The sequence below is a fragment of the Chenopodium quinoa genome, unplaced genomic scaffold (assembly GCF_001683475.1).
Source record: "Chenopodium quinoa cultivar QQ74 unplaced genomic scaffold, ASM168347v1, whole genome shotgun sequence".
Taxonomy (NCBI): Eukaryota; Viridiplantae; Streptophyta; class Magnoliopsida; order Caryophyllales; family Amaranthaceae; genus Chenopodium; species Chenopodium quinoa.
The window spans coordinates 1,763,578-1,779,586 of record NW_018744662.1 but is presented as its reverse complement, the minus strand read 5'-3'; the positions used below and the strand labels follow the sequence as shown (position 1 = coordinate 1,779,586).

Sequence of the window (16,009 nt, the reverse complement as noted above, 5' to 3'; positions counted from 1 at the left end):
GTACTTACAGGGGTTGGATGATGCCAATTGGTATCGATGCTTCCCGGCTACGTTGAAGGGCATTGCCCAACAATGGTTTGGCAACTTGCCAGCCGGGTCCATTGATAGTTTCAGGAAGCTTGCCTTCCTGTTTGCTTCCAACTTCTCAATGAACATCCCTGCTAAGAAAACAAGCCTGGACTTGAGTACCATTAAGCAGGGGGAGAGAGAAGGGTTGTGCTCTTATGTCAGGCGGTTCAATCTGATTAGAATTCAGATTCAAGGACTGTCTGATGAGGTAGCTTTTACAGACTTTTTCAAGGGCCTGAGAGACGGGTCGACTTTTAAGTTCGACCTAGTCAAAAAAGGAGCTTTCACTTTACATGCGGCCCTGAGGGAGGCGGAAAGCTATATTTAAGCTACCGACCTCTACTCGCCTGGTAATCAGTCGGACTCCAAGAAGTCTGACAAACAGAAAGAAAGCCGGCTTGCTCAGCCGGTCAAAAATAAAGAAGAGAGCAAGAAAAGAAAAGAAGTTTGGGCGGTTAGTGACTCTGATCAGCCGTCCCAGAAGAAGAAGAAAGAATTTAAACCGTACGTCCCTAAGTACGAGTTTAACAAGGACTGCAACTCCATCCTCATGAAAATTAAGGACCGGCTGTCCCTAGAGAAGCCGAATCCAATGGAAAGTTCAATTCAATCAAGGAACAAAAACAAATTCTGCCAATACCATGAGGAAGTTGGCCATGACACCAACGACTACTTCAGCCTTCAACGGGCGTTGGACCGTCTGGCTGACAAGGGGATGTTAAAGTCCTACATTTCTAAGTCCCCAGCCAGGGCAAAGAAGAAGAATAAGGGTCAGTCCTCCAAGACTACCCCCCAGCCTGCTAGTATCTCGGATACCGACAAGGAGCCGGTCTACACAATAGCAGGCGGTTTCTCATGTGGTGGCCCTTCCATCCGGGGCACCAAGAGCCATCTTCGTAAGATGGACAAAGATGATGATGAGCAGGCGTCTGCAAGCTCCTCCTTCCCAGACGTCCTGATCACTGAGAAGGACAGGGGCAGCGTCCGCCGTCCGCATGATGACCCAGTCGTCATTGAATGTAAGGTTTCCAACCAGCTGGTTGGACGGATCCTTATTGACACCGGCAACTCATCAGACATCATCAGCCTCCAGTGCCTGCAAAAGCTGAAATACAATGTCAGCAGCATGCATCCGGTCACCCACCTCTTGGTTGGTTTTAGGGGTGGGATGGTAAACCAAGCCGGAAGAATTGACTTACCCATCCGGCTTGGAGAGAAAGGCCAGGGACGACATATTGTCGTCAGATTCTTGGTCGTTGAGGAGTTGACCGCCTACAACATTATCCTTGGCCGCCCAACTCTCAACGAAGCCAAGGCGGTAATCATCCCGTCTCTCATGCTCATCAAGTATGAGAGGGATGACGGCTCTGTTGGTTCCTTGAATGGGGATCAGAAGACGGCCCGAGAGTGCTACCTCTTAGCCGTCAAAGATATTGTGGCCCCAGACGGCCAGGAACCAATAAACCTTGAAAATGTCAAGGATGCCGACCCAGTACCCGTCCCACCAGCAGTCAGGAAGAAAAGAAAGGCACCTCCGCAGGTGGAGGTGAAGAAAGAGAAAAAATAGCAATCACTGACCGGTGAACGATCAGACGAGCTCCGTCCCCAACCGGCTGGTGAAAACATTGATCTCGTTTTGGATGACAGCCGTCCAGAGCGTACTGTAAAGGTTGGGACGGTTGCTCATTGATATGTCCATTTTATATAGTGTTTTACCGCCGTCCCTTGGTCGTTATTAGTAGTGTTTTTGGCTCTTTAGAGCCACTTTTATTACTAATTTGTGTGTTCTAGTGTTTTCGTAGTTTTAGTTGTATTCTACAGGAAATTGCACTCTTTGAGCATTTTCCCTCGCTTTATGGATCAACTACGGAAGCTAGAAGGACACGACCACTTTTGGAGCCCAGGATCGGTGAGAGACGGTGATTAAGGGCTCGGTAATTGGGATCCCGAGGCAATTGGACCAAGTACTCAAGACCCGAGGAGGAAATCCGGATTGGGCCGAGAAATCAAGCCCAATCGAAGTCCAAGCACAAGGAGAAGAAACTGCCCGATCGGGCTACCTCTAGCACAATCGGACGCTGCAAGACTAGTAGGCTGAGCGTGCTTAGGCGCGCCCGATCGTGCGAGCTTCTAGCACGATTGGGCGATGCTGCTTGGGAAGATCGCGAAAAAAAAGGCGCGCTCGGGCGGCCCTTCGCCCGATCGGGCGCGCGTTTTTGGAAGACCTGATTAAATTTAGTTTTAATTCTTGTTTTAGAAAACGTTTAAATACGATTTTGTACGAAATTATTAGGGACCTTCTTCCTTAGACCTTCTCTCTCTACTTAGTATTTTTCTCTCTTTTAAATTCTCTCTCAACTTTTGTTCTTAATTCTCCCATTAATTCCAGATTACTTTTTGGTAACAATTTCTTCCCCTTTAATTTCAGTTATTTTATTTTCTCCCTTGATTATGCTTTTATTTATTTATTTGATTAGTTTAGTCATGATGATTTGTGAGTAGTTTAATTTCTAGGGTTTATGGGGATCTAATAAATAATATGAAGGGGTAATTTGTTGTTGTTAATTATCAATGCTAGATTAATTTCCTATTGATTGATTTAATGCTCTGTGACTAGATTAGGCCTGATCTTTTATGCATGAGTTTGACAACACTGATTCGAGATTCGACAGATGAGAAATTATGTTTGGGTCTAGTTTCAATAGGCGGATTAATTTATAAATGGTTAAGTCGAAATTCGAGAGTTGAGATTTAATACCGGTAAATTAATTGTGTGATTGTAATACGTAGCGAAAGCCCTTTACAATCTGGTTAATTGATGCATTGATGATTGACTATTATTGATTATTGGTATTGCATGATAATTTCTTATTGAATTGTTTTAACGTTTTACAATTGCGGCTTGTAAAAGTATAACAATATTAAATTGATGAATCGAGCAGATGTTAATTTGATATTAAAGGCTATTTTCAATAAGAACTTAGATCTAGTAAATTGCGAAAGTCTGTTAGATCTATGGTGATTAATAAATTGCGAGAGCCTGTTAATCATGTTATTTATGCAATGTTAATGATTGATTACTATGTTTTACCCTGGAGTATTATTTATTGGTAAACCTATACCCTAGATCCTTTCATATATTGTTTAGTTCCTTATTCAAATATAAACTTTGGTTACTTCATAATCTAGATTATTTTAGTTAATTAGGAATAGAAAGACTTGTTTCCCTGTGGAGATCGACCCTACTTTCCTATCTACATTAGTTAGAGGATTTAGGTATTACTTTTGATTTGGGGATACGACTTTACCCTGTCAAAATTTGGCGTCGTTGCCGGGGAAACGGTTCTATTTTTATTTCTGATTGTTTTTGTAGTCTAGATTATTTCCCTTTTTGTCTCAGAGAGCGTTAGTTCTCTGAGAAAAATCTCACATTTGCTTATAGTTTTTTTTGTTTATGCCCAGGTGTTCCAGATCAAGTTACATCCCATTCGATCCTGAGATCGAACGTTCCTTCCATAGACAGAAAAATCTCTACAAGCAAATCCTAGCGGATTCTGGTGATAATAACAATAATCACCGCGATCCCCCAACTGGTTTTAGCGATTCAGTTACATCATCAGACGCAGAATCAGAGATGACGGCTCCAAAGAAGCTTAGTGATTATTCACAACCAAAGCTTACGGATTTTCCACATTTCACCCCTACTCCGGCTCTCGATGGGGTTCAATTTGAAATTTAACCTCAATTTATAACGATGATAGAGAGGAAGCAATTCAGTGGAGCCAAGGGTGAAGACCCGAATCTTCACATTGCCGACTATTGTCAATATTGCAACACCATCAGGCAAGCCGGGGTCACTCAAGACCAAATCAGGGAGATTCTCTTTCCTTTCTATTTAACTGGAAAAGCTAAATTGTGGTTTAATGGCTTAAATAGAACTACACTTGGTATAACTGACTGGGAAACTCTTGTTTTGAATTTCTATAACAAGTATTATCCTGAAGAGAGAACAGCCCTACTACGGAGTGCGATCCAGAATTTTGCCCAAGAAGCCGACGAATCTTTATATGAGGCTTATATTTCCTCCATTTCTATTCAGTTGACGCGCGTTCAATTTAGACAGACAAGTTAACTTATTAAGGAGAGGAGAGAGAGTGAGAGAGAATGATAAAGCAAGTACGGTAGCTAGTAAATGCAATATGTAAAACTTACCCAAAAAGAAAACATGTCAACTAAAAAAAAACTTCCTAAAAATGAATATGTGTCAACTAATAAAACGAAGATAAGTATCTATTATGATGTATTGTCCCATTATTATATAATACTAGTATATGGGAAATGGAAAATTAGTGAAAGTGAAAAAAGAGAAGGGAGTATATTAGCAAACGAAATTACAATTTTGCCATTACTGTAGAATGTTTTTGGCGGTTAGATTGAATCTAATCTACGGCTAAGATGTCTTCTAATTGGGTTTTTCACTCTCTAAATTCCATCCACTCTCTAGAAACCCTAGTTCATGCTACTTCGTGAATTAGAAAATGGATTCGAATCAAATACTACCAACATCTCCTGATATTACTTATGAAAGAAGGAAGTAAGTTAATGTTTACGAATTTTTATTATATTTTTTTCAAATTTTTTTCTTTTTTTTTTATTAATTTTCGTTTAATTTTTTGTAGATCAATCGATTCACAAAGCACGGATAAATCTCCAATACAAGTCATTTGTCCATCAAATCAGTAAGTAGTGATTTTATTAGGGTTTAATTATTTGATTTTTTGTTTAATTTTTAAATTATCATGTTTGAACACGAAAATTTGGGCTCAAATTTGCTCGAATTTGGGAGGGTTTGGCTCGAATTTTCTGAGCATATACATTGTTAGTCGAATTCCATGGGTTTTTGGTGCCAAATTTTTTAGGTTTTGGGGTCGCTTTTAGAAATCATTTTTAGATGCTTATAACCTGTTCGATAAAATGCCAAGTTGAAATTTAACTACATGTTGCGTATATGATTATGGAAATCAATATTGTTGTTTTGACTATCTTTATTTTGTGGTATTTGTCATATTATTATCTGAATACAAATTATTTGAGGTAGTGATTTGTATATAGGCTATTGAAGCTGCTCTAGGTTAGCGTAGTAGATCCCCTAAAAAAAACTGTTTTTTCACCAAATGCCCCTGAGTAATTTTTTTATTCACTAAATACCCATCAAAATTTTCAAAAATACTCCTGAGTTTAAGAAAAATGTCATTAAATGCCCAAATGACTAACGGAAGTTAACTCCGTTAGTCATTAAAGCCTAATTATGCCACGTGGAATAATTTTATTGGTTGTTTATATAATTATTTTAAATTATAAAATAATTAATTGATTATTTATCATAAATAATATGCCACGTGGAAGCATATTATTCGTATTTTTCAATTATTTTTTTTATTTAAAAAAATCACCTTTTAACCCCCACTAGCCAGCCACCTTAGCGCAGCCACCGCTCCACAACCGCCACCCAGCCAGCATATCTTCCGCCGGCGCCTAGACCCCCTCCTCATCGCTCCAGCGCCGCCCGTCCCCTTAACCCTGCACTACTGCCCGTTAGTTGAACCACCATACCCGACCTCATCCCTCCTCTATAATTGTAAAAATCCCTCACTGTCTTTCCACCTTAACCAAACATCCGACAACCACTTCGGCCGAAACTTATCCCTTATCTCGTACATATAACACAACCACTCATTTCCTTCCAATTGAAACTCAACCATCACCTTATTCCACCTTTCTTCAAACTCAGCAGGCTCTACTTTATCTGGCAACTTTTTCATTATATGCCACATACATAACCGATGTTCAGATTTTTGAAACACTCTACTACCAGCAATTTTCAAAGCTGGATCTTGATATGTGATCAAACAATTGGGTTCATTATTTCCCATTGCCTTAAAAAATGTTTTGAAAACCCACTCAAATGATTCAATATCTCCCTTTGCTATGAAACCAGCAGCAAAAGTGATACAACTCTTGTGATTATCAACTCCTGTAAATGGAGTAAATACCTTGTTATACCTGTTTAGAACAGTACATGAACATCAAATTTCATTACATATAAAATATAGCACTACGTTTTTTGAACATGTGAAAAAAAAATTTGAACATATGAGTAAAAAGTTAGAACACGTGATTAAATATTTAGAACATATGATTTGATATTTAGAACACATGATTTCATAGTTAGTTGTTAAAGCTTATGAGCATATAAAACAAATTTGGAACATAAGACTAAAAATATAGAACATTAGAAGCAATTTTTAGAACATTCAAAACATAAATCAGAACATAAGATGTGAGCTCTAGAGAGACAAGAATCATCATCAACTTCAAAATCAAAGAAAAAAGCACTCCACGTCAACTTTTTCTTTGTGAAATTGTGTACAAACATTTTAGCATCGGAACTTTGAATGAATGCTTTTGAATCTCATGTGAAAAATTTTAAAATCTTGCTTGGAAGCGCCAACATTTTCATAGTCTCCACGTATTTCCTTCATCATTCGAAAAGTTTTTACATGACCAATATTCACCTATTATATATAGGCACAAAATAGTTTTATAACATATAAAGAAACTTTTGGAACCTAAGTATCATTTTAGATTAAAAGAGTAAAAATTTAGAATACATGATTAAATATTTAGAGCACATGATTTAAACTTTAGAACATATGAATAAAAATTTATCTACGTAAGTAATTATAAGTGAAATTTAGAATAAATAATTAAAGATTTAGAACATGTGAGTAATATTTTAGACCATACGAGTAAAAGTTTAGAACGCTAGAGTAAAAATTTATGATAGAGTAACCTTTGATCAACAATCATTTTTTTGGTGCAAAATGTTCATCTTTCTTCCTTCTTTTTGAAATAGATTACAACTTGGTGTGTAGAGGGGATGCGTATGTCCTTTGTGGCAGTGGTGGACCTAGAAATTTGACAATAGGGGGGACAATTTCGATAATTCAACTAACATCAAACTGTTTTTTTAAAAAAAAAAACGGGTACACAATACAAATAATCCGGGTACATACTTGTTTAATACTAAAAAGTTACAATCCCAAAATCTATTGAATAATACAATTCGGTTATATAGTACTAAAATATCCTCAGAATCTTCATTCTTTGAAATCGAACAATGATATCTTCATCGGGCGCTTGTAAAAACACTTATTTCTCAATGAAAGTAACCAAAAAATCATTCATAAGTTGATCACCATACTATTTCTCAATTTATTTTTGATATATGTCATTGTCGTAAAGACTTTTTCAACACTTGTTGTAGCAATACACAAAGTTACAAACTAATTTATATATTAATTAAATTCACAAACTACTTGTCTAATTTCAAAGTTTCAACCTTCCATTCACCATATTCACAAAATAATTCACAAAATCACAAATTCACAATTCAATTCACAAACTAATAACAAATAAACTAAATCACAAATTAATTCAAAAATATGATTACATAAACACAATTACTCAATACTCATAAACTAATTCTTTAATTTTTTATCATCTAAGATAAAAATTTGGAAATAATCCCAAAAAAAAAAAAACCGACCTGGGTTGTCGGGGTTGATTGTTGAGTTCAGTGGGTTGACACTGATGTGTCTATTTTATATAGTATTTTACCCTCGTCCCTTTATCATAATTAGTAGTGTTTTTGGCTCTTTAGAGCCACTTTTATTACTAATTGGTGTTTTCTAGTGTTTTCGTATATTTGGTTGACTTTTGCAGGGATTTACACTTTTAAAGTATTTTCCCGAGATATTTTGGAGCAATCACGAGCATTGGAGAAGCACAACAAGAGTTTATAGCCCGGAGCCAGTTAGAGCCATCGAACCAGTGATTAAGGGCTTGGTATGTGTGATACCGGGGCATTTGGACCGAGTATTCAAGACCCAAAGAGGAAACCAAGATTGGCCCGAAGAATTGGAGCCTAATCGTAGTCCAAATAGTGGCCCAAGAGAGCCGCCCGGCCAAAAAGGCTGGCGCCCGAAGGCGCGCCCAGCCAGGCGGGAGAAGCAAAGGTCGGCGCCCAGCCAAAGAGGTTGGCGCCCGGCCGAGCGAGGGAAGCAAAGGCTGGCGCCCGATCGGGCGGTGCCTCGCCCGATCAGGCGTGTGTTATTGTTAGGAGACGATTAGCGTCGTTTAAGTTTGTTTTAGTTTAGGATTCTTACGGAGTATAAATACTTCTCCGTAAAACGAATTTAGTACTTTCTTTACCTTCTTTCTTAGACTTTCTCTCTCTACTTAGTATTTTCCTCTCTCTTAAATTCTCTCTCAACTTTTGTTCTTAATTCTTCCTTTAATTCCAGATTTCTTTTTGGTAACAATTTCTTCTCTTTTAATTTCAGTTATTTTATTTGTTTTCTTGATTATGCTTTTATTTATTTATTTGATTAGTTTACTCATGATGATTTGTGAGTAGTTTAATTTCTAGGGTTTATGGGGATCTAATAAATGATATGAAGGGGTAATTTTGTGATTTGTTAATTATCAATGCTTGGTTGATTTCCTATTGATTGTTTAAATGCTATGCAATTAGGTTTGGCCAGATTTAATTGTATGAGTTTAGCGATATTAATTCGAGATTCGACAGATGAGAATTGATATTTAGGCTTAGTTTCAATAGGCGGCTTAATTTATAAATGGTTAAGTCGAGATTCGACAGATGAGATTAAATACCAGTAAATTAACTCTGTGATTATAATACGTAGTGAAAGCCCTTTGTAATCTGATTAACCAATGCTTGATGATTGCTTATTATGAATTGCCCTGGAATATTGTTTATTAGTGAACCTACGCCCTAGGCCTTTAATATTTGATTTTCTCCCTACTTTATTCCTTTCGACTTTATTCTCTGAAGTTTAGATTTTATTCACAAAAATATTGGTTACTTAGATAATTTAGATTATAATAATTAATTAGGAGTAAAAAGACCTGTTTCCCTGTGGAGTTCGACCCTACTTCTCTATCTACTTTAGTTAGCGGACTTAGGTAATTATTTTTTATTAGGGGATACAGCTTTACTCTGTCAAAATTTGGCGCTGTTTCAAGGGAGACGGTTTTATTTTTATTTCTAATTATTATTAGAGTCTAGATTATTTTTAATTTATTTTTTTCATTATTTTGTTTTATTTTTAATTTTTAATTTTTTTTTATGAGTTGAAAATATCCATGTTTATGTCACTACAAGAATTATATAATTTTTATGCAGCACCTAACTACTGTATTTGTCAACGTCTTTGTCATGAAAATCCTGAATGCCCTTATAGTGAGTTTTTTGTGTGTGCTCCGGATGATTTTAGAGTCTTTCCTTATACATATGATCATATTCGGAAACGATTAGTTGCTAATGAAATTTATTGGAAGGCTCTTGATGAAAAAGTCTATGGACACTATAATAATATGAATGTTATTGAGGATGAAGAACCATCGGTTATAGAATTTGTGGTTGAAAAATCATTGGTTGACGAATCGGTGATTGAAAAATCATTAGTTGTAGAAACGGTGGTTGAAAATTCCTTTGTTGATAATGAGGTTATTCGTAAGGGTGGAATTTTCAAGTCATTATTGGATGATAAAGACAATGACTACCTCCATCGTTCTATTAATTCTAAATTTTTAACGGAGGTAGTAGAAGGTTGTGGTGTATTTTCATCTCTCTCTTTTGATTTTTCCTTCTACCTTGAGTTCTCTTTATGTGCTCCTAACTTTTTCTTTGTAGGGATAAATGTGCTTGCTATTAAGCCCTATATAGTGCTTAATGAAATGTTTGCAGGAGCGTTTGATAAGTTACTCAAGGCATTGAATTCTTCCAATTGAGAGAAGGAGTATGGTCGAGCGGGACCTTGATAAACTAGCGCTTTGCGGGAGGCAACCCATATTTTGTTGCTTTTTATTTAGTTTTTTTTATTTGTTTGTGTGTTTTCTTTTTGTTTTGTTTTAGAGAGGTAGAGGATAGTATATCTTATATTTGTGGGAGTGTGATTTTGTGCGGAGATACTAGAAAAGTCGAGACCAGATCGAAGGGCTAAAGGAATCCCGGGGTAATTAGCAGCAGCAAGCTGCCCCCGTCAAATCAGTAGCACGGGCCCGATCGGGCAGAGCTTGCCCGATCGGGCGCGCTTACGCGTCAGCAAACTTTGTCAACTTCGACAGGCCATAACTTTTGCGTTTCTTATTCGATTTTTGCGTGTGACCTGTCGTTGGAAATATCTTCAAGTCTAGTTTCCAATGAAATTAGAATCACTGTATTATAATTTATATATCAAAAGTTATGATCCGAATAGTGAACCTGACTCAAATTTGAACTTTTTCCCACTAACACTTTGTTTCTTTCTTGCCCAATTTTGTTCCAAAGAGATGCATTGCAATCCTCGAGGCTTTGGTGACATTGATGTGGTGATGATGAAGAGTAGTCACCTTGACTACTAGCTTCCCTTTAAGACAATGAGGACATTGTCTGATTTAGCTTGGGGGGAGGTTCTCGTGTTCGTATGGTACATCTTTCACTCTCTCTCTTCTCTTTTTATTTTTATTTTTCTTAGTATAGATTTTATTACTTTCTTAGGTTAGTTTTGTTCCAATGAATTGTAAATTATGCTTCACTGTGCCCCTTACTTGAGAAAAATTGTTTTGATTCCTGGTATTTGATGATAAGCATTGTGGATTAGTTGATCATGATTTGATGTTTGATTGCCTTAAAACCTTAACATGCGTCAATTTTGTCCAACTACTTGTGAATATAGTGCTTGACTAGTTGATTTGGTTAGGAATGTGTGATAGTTCCATAGTTCCTGGTATGTCAATGAATTTGAGTATTGGTTTGCAACTATTAGTAATATTTATATGATTCATTATTATGCACATTGAGAAGGACGAAGGCATTTGTTCTTTTAGGTAGCCTCCAGATGATTGTTGATACATATGTTCCCTTCTTGCTACCCATGTGGTTGCCTTGACTTTTTTGTTGTTTATTAGCCACATTACAAGCCTATTTTGCCCCATTGGTTACTAGTCCCAAGCTTGGCTTGGGGGAGCTATTAGTGAGTGAGGTGAGGGAGTTTGTAGTGTGCTTATTACTTGCACAATTTGGGTGGGTTTTTGAGAAGTAGTGTTGTTTTTTTATCATGTTTATTTTTGATGAGTTTGAGAGTTATATTTTCTTGAAAAAATAAAGCATGATGTTATGGAAAAAAAAAGAGAAGTTCAAGAAAAAAAAATGTAAAAAAATAAGTGAACTTCAAAAGAAAAGAAAAAAAATACTCAATGTTCAAATGTTCTAGTTGGAGGTTGATCAAAGAAAAATATAGAGCTTCGATGAAAAAATTCAAGTTTGGAAAATAAAGTTTGTTTATTCACTCTACTTCTTCATTATTATATCTTATGAGTGAAATTGTAAGTGTTGGGATTATTTATTATGATTGGAGTATATTTGGTTGATGTTAGAGTTGGTTATGTAGGAGATGTTGATCATTATTTATTTTGATCATGGGCTTTATTAGGATTTGCTCCCTTAAGCATAGCTTTTCTCTCACTTGTTCCCAAATGATTCCTACCCTTTACCATAGCCTTACATTACAAGCTTTAAAGACCTTCCAACCTTTGTGCATAGTGTTGTATGAATGTGAAAGTGTTGTTTGTCAATGCAAGTTATGATTTGACATATTTCGAGTCGACTAGTAGGAGTGAGCGTTCATTGTTTTATACACACGAGAGTGTGAGTTGGGAGGGCATTGTTCACATAAAAGGGGTTGGATGGAGAGAGATCGAGTATATCTTTTACTCGCCACAAAAATGAGAGTTGAGTGCGTGAGCACTAGTCTTGAATTCTATATACACTTGTGGTTTGCTCTGTTTGACAATTGTTAGGGGAGTTTGGTAATTAGATGGATTTGATTGATTGACTTTGAAGCGTGTTTATTTGATTTACCCTGGATCGTTTGTGCTTGATTTTTACTTTTTGGGGTGAAGCATATTTATTGATTCATTGATGAGATCATTGCTTAGGGACAAGCAAAGGTTTGGCTTGGGGGAGTTTGATGTGTCTATTTTATATAGTATTTTACCCCCGTCCCTTGGTCATAATTAGTAGTGTTTTTGGCTCTTTAGAGCCACTTTTATTACTAATTGGTGTTTTCTAGTGTTTTCGTATATTTGGTTGACTTTTGCAGGGATTTACACTTTTAAAGTATTTTCCCGAGATATTTTGGAGCAATCACGAGCATTGGAGAAGCACAACAAGAGTTTATAGCCCGGGGCCGGTTAGAGCCATCGAACCGGTGATTAAGGGCTTGGTATGTGTGATACCGGGGCATTTGGATCGAGTATTTAAGACCCAAAGAGGAAACCAAGATTGGCCCGAAGAATTGGAGCCTAATCGTAGTCCAAATAGTGGCCCAAGAGAGCCGCCCGGCCAAAAAGGCTGGCGCCCGGAGGCGCGCTCGGCCGGGCGGGAGAAGCAAAGGTCGGCACCCGGCCAAAGAGGTTGGCGCCCGGCCGAGCGAGGGAAGCAAAGGCTGGCGCCCGATCGGGCGCGTGTTATTGTTAGGAGACGATTAGCGTCGTTTAAGTTTGTTTTAGTTTAGGATTCTTACGGAGTATAAATACTTCTCCGTAAAATGAATTTAGTACTTTCTTTACCTTCTTTCTTAGACTTTCTCTCTCTACTTAGTATTTTCCTCTCTCTTAAATTCTCTCTCAACTTTTGTTCTTAAGTCTTCCTTTAATTCCAGATTTCTTTTTGGTAACAATTTCTTCTCTTTTAATTTCAATTATTTTATTTGCTTTCTTGATTATGCTTTTATTTATTTATTTGATTAGTTTACTCATGATGATTTGTGAGTAGTTTAATTTCTAGGGTTTATGGGGATCTAATAAATGATATGAAGGGGTAATTTTGTGATTGTTAATTATCAATGCTTGGTTGATTTCCTATTGATTGTTTAAATGCTATGCAATTAGGTTTGGCCAGATTTAATTGTATGAGTTTAGCGATATTCATTCGAGATTCGACAGATGAGAATTGATATTTAGGCTTAGTTTCAATAGGCGGATTAATTTATAAATGGTTAAGTCGAGATTCGACAGATGAGATTAAATACCGGTTAATTAACTCTGTGATTATAATACGTAGCGAAAGCCCTTTGTAATCTGATTAACCAATGCTTGATGATTGCTTATTATGAATTGCCCTGGAATATTGTTTATTAGTGAACCTACGCCCTAGGCCTTTAATATTTGATTTTCTCCCTACTTTATTCCTTTCGACTTTATTCTCCGTAGTTTAGATTTTATTCACAAAAATATTGGTTACTTAGATAATTTAGATTATAATAATTAATTAAGAGTAAAAAGACCTGTTTCCCTGTGGAGTTCGACCCTACTTCCCTATCTACTTTAGTTAGAGGACTTAGGTAATTATTTTTGATTAGGGGATACGACTTTACTCTGTCAGACACCTTCCTTGACGACAATGATGGGTAATGGCGCTGCCTGTGGCGGTGGTGCGGCAAAGATTCCGGCGGTCGGTCAGAAGTTGCGGTGGTCAGTGGTGGGATACTTTCTCTCTCTTAGGTTTTTGAATTTTAGAGCTTTTCTCTTTTTTCCCTTTTTTTCTGAAAATTTTCTCTTTCCTTCTCTGTCTTGCATGTTGACTGTTGAATTCTTTTTTTTTTTCTCTGGTTTTTTTTTTTTGATAGTGGGGGGACAATGGTCCCCCTTGTCCTCACGTGGGTCCGCCCATGCTTTGTGGAACTATGTAACTATATACTTTTCATCTTCACAATGTTTTAGAATCATAAGAGCTCTGCACCCAACACGAGTGACTAATCTTTTTCTTGTTATTGAAATCTTGCTTTCCTTAGCTTGCTTTGTCCTTCTTTATCATTCAGAATACTCTCAACAATAGGCTCTTTTTTCTCCCTGAAACCCTGTTTGTTGCATAAGATATATTGGAATGTCAATTTATTCTTTGTATACCATTTACTCGTAGACTTCTTAGTGTTAAAACCAGTAGCAAGTGCGTATGATTTTTAAAATTCAACACCCTCATCAACACTATTAAATTTCATTCCTATTGCAGGTTTTAACTCATTGCGGCACATAGGAAACCATTCTTTTGTTTCTCCGGGAGTTAATATAGGTATTATTGTAGGAGTAATTGGCACACTTGCATTGGCATTAGAAACATTATCAAGTTGTTCTTTGTTATTAATTATTTCTACATAAAAGTAATTTTAACAAGTTAATACTCCCTCCGTTTTTTTTTTTAATTTGCATCACTTTGGATTACACAAAGTTTTAAGAGAGTAATATAATATTGTGAGTGGATGAATAAATTATTATAGTAAAAGTAAGATGGGGACCATGAAAGAGAAAGTATGTGAGAGAGGATAGATATTTATATTATTTTAGTGGGGACCATAGAAAAGAGAGAAATGATAAAAATAAGTTGAGTGGGGTTTAAAATAAGAGAGAGAAATGATAAAATATAGTATAAAGTTACCAAATATAGAAGTGATGCATTTAAAAAAAATACCCCAAAAAAGAAAGTGATGCGAATAAAAAAACGGAGGGAGTAAAATTTTTAGAACATATGATTTAATATTTAGAACACATGATTAAATCAGAACATAAGACATTATTTAGAGCATAGATTTAAGACTGAAGTTTACTTAATTATTTAGGGCATAATTTGGAACATTAGACTAAAACTTTATAACAGCATTTAAAAAAAATATCCCAAAAAAGAAAGTGATGCGAATAAAAAAACGGAGGGAGTAAAATTTTTAGAACAAATGAATAAAAATTTAGAACATATGATTTAATATTTAGAACACATGATTAAATCAGAACAGAAGACATTATTTAGAGCATGGATTTAAGATTGAAGTTTACTTAATTATTTAGGGCATAATTTGTAGTGGTACTATATATGCATTCAGTGGTAATAACTATATGTAGAAATAGTATCACTAAATAGACAATGATATTATATAAGTTTTCAGTAACACCCCAATAATTCTCTCTTTAAACCTGTGAGGACCCTGAACAATATTCAAGAGAATTACTGGCGTGCTACCGCCACGTGTTCAAACGTTAAGGCTTTATCAGAAAATAGCAGCGGAAAAACTAACTCAGTTATAAATAAGTTTCAAAACCAATAACCAATATCAAATTAAATGATACAAGCTGGAACCATTAAGGCCCTTATTCAAAACCCAACAAAAGTAGTAAATAAATAAAACTAGAGTTTAAATAAGATTCAAACTTATGAAAAGAAATAAACTGCGAATAATAACCAACTCTCCACTCAAAATCCCACAACCCTAATGTGAATGATGCGTGTGTAAGAACATGTGGTTAATCTGCTCCCCAATATTACAAGTGTAAAAATTGGATCGTCACAGGGTCATTGAAAGGCGAAGGCCATGACCAAAGAAAGACACACACAAAAGCACGCAATCAGCAAAGCTGAGTACATACAAGCTGCAAAACATAAAAGAAATCCCTAACATGCTACTAATAGTCAATCATCACGCATCATTAGTTTATAGACTCGACACATGACTCAACTATCAAATTTATTAAGACTTCACTAGTGAATATTAACTAACTCATTTATTTATTTCATTGGATTTAGCAATAGACAAGGTTGTCCAACCCATGTCCCATTTGGAACATCAATAAAAGAAAAACCCCATTCCTCCTTTCGGAAACATCAATTAACATCCAACGACTACGGGCGCGACTCCGTGACCGTAGTTAGTATGAGATCTCACCTAACTCCTAGTTTTAAAAAAATAATATTTGAAATAGGAGACTCGTAGATCAGACGGCCTCGATAAAAGTACACGGCTAATACCCCGTGTACCCCAACCCTTGA

General features: G+C 36.3%; 1 long non-coding RNA gene across 1 annotated transcript; it reads left to right on the top strand.

The window, feature by feature from the left end:
• Positions 1–3,997: 3,997 nt before the first annotated feature.
• Positions 3,998–7,673, top strand: LOC110701964. Its single transcript, XR_002507428.1, has 2 exons — positions 3,998–4,663; positions 4,749–7,673. It is a non-coding gene; the product is annotated as an uncharacterized LOC110701964 (long non-coding RNA).
• Positions 7,674–16,009: the final 8,336 nt, after the last annotated feature.